Below are 6,842 nucleotides of genomic sequence, written 5' to 3'. Positions count from 1 at the left end.
ACTCATGCCAGGCGCGTGTACGTGAGGGCCCAAAATCCCAAGAGGAGAAGGGATTGTGGAGTGGCCATCACCCCCAGGGGGTGATTTCTCACCTTCTGTCTTTCTGTGGCTCTCCAGTGAAAGCACATGCCCTATAGCCAAAAAAAAAAAAAAAAAAAAAAACTCAAGAAAGAGAACTGGTGCCCTAGAGTCAAATTCTAGCTTGATCACTTTCTAGTATGCGATCTTGAAAAGGAAATGGAGGGCAGGGGCAGTAGGTGGCAACAGGGTTAAGGCGCTGGACTCCCATGTGACCAACACAGCTCAAGTCCCGGAGCCAGAGGCTTGAAAAATCACATAGAGTGTGTGAGCAATCCCAAAATCCCTAAAGGAGAACGCAGGAGAAGGGATTGCAGCATGGCCATCCCTGAGGGGTGATTTCTTACTTTCTCTTTCTCTATCCCCAGCGAGCACATATGCCCTATGGCAAAAAAGGTTTTTGTACATTTTTTAAAATTTAAAAAGAAAAGGAAGCGTAGGGCCCAGCTGCAGTGGTACAGGTGGAAGAGAACCACTGCTCAGTGGCCGAGGCCACCGAAGAGGCCCAGATTTGGTTCCTGGCCCAACCTGGACAGGCTGGGTGTGGTGATACGCACCTGTGGTCCTGGCAGAGTGGAAGATGGCTGGGAGGATTGTGTGGTAAGACCCTGTCAAACTTAAGAGTCCCTGCTTTCCCAGGGAAGGATGTTCACGTTCACTAAAGAAACTGGCCTGTTAGTATCCTCTCTCAAAAATGTCCTCTTCGGGTTTTGGCATCAGGGCTTTGTTGACCTTATAAAAAACAGTTTTCTTCTGTGAGACAGTGCCGGGATTATTTCTTCAGACATCTGTAAGAGTTCACGGAAGCCTTCCGGGCCTGGTTTTCTTTGTAGAAAAAATTTAAATAATGGATTCAATTTCTTTAACAGATGAAAACAGTATTCAGATACCCAGTTTCTGTAGTACTAAGTGGTAATTTTGGCAGTGTTCAACTTATCCATTTCATTTAAAACTTGTAATTTGTCTGCATAAGGTCGTTCATAGTATCCTACTTTTTTTACTTCTGTGGAAGAAAATTCTTTTTGTTTCAGATAATGGTAATTTAATGCTCTTGTTTCCCTGATCAGTATTGCTGAAGGGCAACACATTTTACTAATCTTTTCATAGATTCAGTTTTCAGCATTGTTAATATCTCCACAATATTGGGGCTGGCTGGTGGCATGGTGGTTAAGGGCACTGGACTCCTACATGGCTGACAGTGGTTCAAGTCCCAGACTTGGCAAATTGCTTTTTCTCTCTCTCTCTCTCTCTCCCACACACATACACACACACACTGTCCCTCTCTAGTCAAATTAAAATAAAGATAAAATAATTCTTTTTAAAAAGTTCTACGTATATTTTATATTTTATTCATTTCTTTTTATGATTATTTCCTTTCTTCTACTTACTCTGGGTTCCGTTCACTTTTCTCAATTCTAGATGAATATTTAGATCAGATTTTTTTACTTTTTTCTTTTTTAATATATACATTTAAGACTATAAATTGCCCATAGATGAGCCGCATATTTTGAAATGTTGAATTTTCATTGTTCTGTCACTGATTTGTTCTAATTTCCATTGTGATTTTTAGACTGGCTTATTTTAAGGTTTTTGTCTCAAAGGCATCTTAAAATGAGTAGGTTTAAACTTAAGCTCTTAATCTCTTCCCTATTCATAACCAGTTCTTCCTTATCTCCATAAATAGCACCTCAGTCTATTAATTTCTCAATTAGAAATCTTGAAACCTCTCACGACCCCCCCACACACAGACAGGCATTCCCCTCCACACCTTGGCAAGACTATTGACTTCAGCCCTAAATATCTAGAATCCGCCCTCTCTGCAGTCGTTGCCCTGCAGCGAGCCACAGCATCCCATGGAGGACTAGACTTGTTAGCTTCCCAAGGGGGTCTTCATGTAGATAAGAGTCCTGTAAGTTCTTACACATTTATTCTCTGCACAGAAGTCAGAATGACTCTTCACAAAGCGTAAACATCACATCATCCCTCTCCTTCAAATTCCTCAAAGGCTTCCTCTTACGCTTGGGGAAAGCGCACATCTCTCGCATCGTCCTGAGCCTGTGCGGATGGTTCTCCGCTCCTGCTCACTTTCTTCCAGCCTTTCCTCCCTTCGGAGCGCCGAGTTCTTTGTCCCTTCAGAGCCTCATGAGCTGGTTCTTCTGCGTGGAATGCACCTCCTTGCATTGAGCTCTGTTTGTGTTCCTTCTTCAGAGAGGCCCACTGTAAAAAGGACACCTCCCGCCGATACTCTGGATTTCTGTTCTTGTCCTTCATAGGACTCTCCACAGTTTTGAAGTTTCGTGCTGTATTTGTTTAATGTCTTTCACCGCACACTGTAGTTTATTTCCATGAGGGGAGAGGCTGTTGTATGGGTGGTATTTTAACCGTGTACTTTGTACATATTATGTATTTAGAAAATATATCATGAATGAGAAAATGCCTCATGCCACCAGAGTGAACTGCAGGTTGGGAACCGTTTCATGGGGCTCATGGAGGGATGGCTTGTTTCCTCTGGGTCGGTCCTTTATTTCTCCAGCACGTTCTCTGTGAAAGGCACCACGTAGTCATCATGCTGTAGATGGTTTTTGATGATTAGCCGGTCTGACCGCTGCTACGCTGAATTGGCAGCATGGGTCAACTTTATTTAGGCCCCCGCAGAGGAATGCACCTGCCCGCATTTCTTAGATTGGAGCTCTTAAAAATGAGAGGCGGGGAGTTCCCAGTGGCCATCGTGGCTAAGCAACTTGTCTTCTTTGCTAGAACTCCAATTTTACAAAAACACTAGAAAGGAAAGGTGGTCTCATTGCATTTGCTGGCCTCTGAGATTGACAGCATTATTGGTGTAAAGGTTATGTTTTCGGGCAGCCAGTGGTAGGTAGTGAAGGCAGCTGAATCCCCCACAACTGACTTGGGTCGGTGGAGTCCTGGACCTAGTGGCTTCAAAATCATGCCAGGTGTATGTGTATGCCCCCAATCTTGAGAAGAATGGAGGAGGAAGGATTGCAGCATGGCCATGACCTCTGATGGGGTGCTTTCTTACTTTCCCTTCCTCCTCGTTCTGTCTCTCTGGCAAGCATACATGCCATATAGCAAAAACTTAAAAAAAAAGAAAAATGATGACTAGCTGTCTTAGTCATATAAACATTCCATAATGCTGCCGTACTAAATATATGTCTTTGAATCAGAACAGGGCCAAAAATGACCATATGTCATAACACTAACGTACTCATTCATGTCCTAAGACGTATAGGTCTACTATGACTTGATATTGCAAGATAGTCTGCATTTCTTTACCTTGTATTTGCTTTCTTCACCTCAGATGTAGTTTTTAATTAAGTTATTTAAAAAAAAACTGATTTCAGTAAGATGAAATGCTTTTAATTATGTGTGCAGTAGAAAAAGTATAAGTGCAATAATTTGAAACAGCTTTCAGGCTGCCACCATTTTTTAAAACCTGTGGGAAAAGTGCCCATTTACTACCAATTTTAAACCAATTAACTTTCATTTCAGTAGGAAATGTCTTGGAGATTTATCATATTTCTTTTTTTTTTTTTTTTTTTGAGAGAGAGAGAGATTTTTTTTCTATAGGGCTAATGTGCTCACTAGAGTGACAGAGAGACAGAAAGCAAGAACCACCCCTTCTGCCCCCTGTTGGGGGAGTGGCCACACCGCAGTCCCTTCTCCACTCCCCTCTTGGGATTTTGGGCATGCACGCACATGCACCCAGCATGAGTTTTAAGCCACTGGTTTCGGAACTCAAACTGTGGTTGACTATGCAGGAGGCCAGTGATGTAACCATTATGCCATCTGCTGGTCCCTGTTTATCATATTCTGTAATGTAAGCAAGGTATTCTTTTTCAGTTCAGATACCATACTTAGAAGCTTTCTGTTAATATAAACATCCTGAATATTTGCATACATATTGGCAGGTTCAGGACCCTGGAGGAAAATGGGGTCAAAAGGAAGAATAAACATTTTGAATACTTAGAGAAGTCCAAATTTCTAACTGTAGTATTATTTATTCTACCTTTAGCAAAATTGTTATTCTCTCTGAGTAAAATCATTTTTAAAGCTTCATTTATTTATTGATATTTGCGGATTTACCAGAGATTCATAACTATTCTCAGGTCAATAAAATTGGCAGCTCATAGGAGTTTATAAATGTTTGCTGCTGGGTATAACTAAATAAGTTTATGAATTTCATAATCCCCTGGTTGCTACTGTGGGCTCTTTGAGTTTTTGTGATAAAATGTTGATCACAGGGTTGGCAGGTGGCATGGTAGTTAAGGTGCTAGACTCCCACATGCCCAACTGTGGTTTGAATCCTGGGCCCGGCAGCTTGCTTTTTTACTCTCTCCATCCCTCCCACCCCATCTCTCTAGTCAAATTAAAGAATAACAATAATAATGAATAGAGTTAATGATTCTAAGAAAATGTCTACCAGTGACTCTGGAGCAAGTGAAAAATATGAAGAAAATTGAAGTTCTTTCCGTGATACTATAGTAATACAAAAAATATGGGGGACCAGCAGTTAGCGTAATGGCTGTGTCGCTGGACTCCCATGTAGTCGACCGCAGTTCGAGTCCTGGACCCGGTGGCTTAAAACTCACACTGGGCGCGTGTGCATGCGTGCCCAAGATCCCGAGAGGAGAATGGAGGAGAAGGGATTGCGGTGTAGCCATCCCCCCTGGGGGGTGATTTCTCACTTTCTGTCTCTCTGTCTCTGTCTGTCTGGCGAGCGCACGCGCCCTATAGAAAAACCTCTCCAAAAAAACAACAATAGCAAAAAATATATGATACATTTTATTCATTATAGAGGGTGTGAAGGAGATTTAAGTAAAGAGAACTGCCACATGTAAAAAGTCCTCTCAAGCTAATTGCCAATTTAAGACCAATATAAATAAATATAATGGGGTGATTTTTTATGTTTATTTCTGAAAAGAGGAAAGAGGAGCTTTATTCTGTGAGAAAGACTGTCGGCTGCTAACCATTTATCTCCTAGCGAACCGTACTACTTGCAAAATTCCAACTGGCAGGTTTCTTCTCTCTGGTGTTTAATTAAAATCTTTCTCTAGCAATACATAGTGCTGAAAATAGTGCATAGATCCACTTATTGTACCAAGAAAGAGTCGGGTCAACTGAAGTTTTCGAGCTTTAAGCCGTTCCTCATTATATGTGTTTTGTTATTTAGCAATTTTGTCTAACAGTACCATCACTGGCGAAGAGTAGGTCTATTTTTGCAGGCTTTCTATATGTGTGTCAGCGTTAGTACCATGATATGTCTTTTTTTTTTAATTGCCAGTGGGCATGTGTGCTCACCAGAGAGAGAAGGCACCCCTCCAGCAGGGTGTGGTCATGTCACAGTCCTTTCTCCTCCATTCCTTTTTCCCTTTAGGATTCTGGGCACTCGTACAAATGTACCTGGCATGTTTTTCAAACTGCCAGGGCCAGAATTTGAACCACGCTCAGCCATGCAGGATCCAGCTCCTTTAACTGCTTGGCTACAGTTGTGTGTCTTACTGTAAAGAGTTGAGCATTTTCTTAGGTAGGTAACATCTCACCACACGAGAAAATTCCAGCTTAGTTTTTCAATTAATTACTTGCGGCGGTGGTTGTTAGACAGCTGTCCTGCTCGGCTTCTCACTGGGACCGTAGTCCTACCCTGCCACGCTGCCTGTCTTCTAGTCAGGGTCTCACTGTATTGCCCACAGTGAGAACCTCGAACTCGCGAGCCTCCTGACCCACCTCCCCGTCACTGGACTCCGGGTTCACGCCACCGCACCTGACTGAGTTGGTTCGGGAAGCAAACTGAGGCACCCTACATGGTCCCAGCCCCCAGAGCACTGTCTTGGCCCCACGTGCCACTGTGGCTGGGCAGCGACTCCGTTTTCACTTTGCCTGAAAGTCCGATGGGTCATAAAGCAGTGCTGGTGGGGGACTGGAACTGGTCTCTGCTTCCTGCCCTAGAGTGCTGTCGGTGGGTGAGTATTGTGGGGTGGGGCATGGGTGGAAGACTAGGATGAAGTGGTGTAATTGCATCGTTGTTTTTAAAAACAACAGAAAATTCCTGACCGTTGGGGAAGCGGTGATGATTTTTGGACCAAAAATAAGATACTGTTGGCTAACAGTTGGTCATCACTCAGTAGGCAGCTTGAGTTCAGAGATTTGAAATTCAGAACATTACTTTTCAGATAGCGTAGGTGGACATAAGCTCAGTAGTACGTCATCTTATGAACGAATTTAGAAGCAGTGCGTGTAAGGGCCAGCCAGTGGCGTGGTGGTTCAGGTGACGGGATCCTACACGGCCACCTTGTGTGGTTGGAGTCCTGAATCTGGTGACCTGAAAATCACACCCGGCGTGTACAAGTGTGTGCCCAACATCCTGAGAGAAGAATGGAGGAGAAAGAGTTGTGGCGTGGCCACCTCCTCCAGGGGCATGCTTTCTCACTTTCCCTCTCTCTCAGCATCTCTCTCCAGTGAACATACATGACACATGCACGCTGGCAAATTAAAAAAGAAAAAAAAAAAGGCAGGAAGTATCATGTAATTACCGTTAGAATATTTTTCTCCTACAGATTTACATTGTTAATTAAATTGTTTTTTCAAACTGTGCCCTCTTAGAAACAGAGAAGGCATGTGTTTAACCTGTCTGTATGCAACTCTTAGCTGGGCGGCCTATTTATTGTTGGGCACTTAATAAATATTCATAATAAAACAAGACGGTAGCTGCAGCTCTGAAATAACATTGCCGTAACCCGCAATGGGCG

The sequence above is a fragment of the Tupaia chinensis genome, unplaced genomic scaffold, assembly GCF_000334495.1.
Source record: "Tupaia chinensis unplaced genomic scaffold, TupChi_1.0 Scaffold000078_1, whole genome shotgun sequence".
Lineage (NCBI taxonomy): Eukaryota > Metazoa > Chordata > Mammalia > Scandentia > Tupaiidae > Tupaia > Tupaia belangeri.
The sequence above is the reverse complement of the archived record's forward strand: the minus strand, read 5'-3'. Positions refer to the sequence as shown.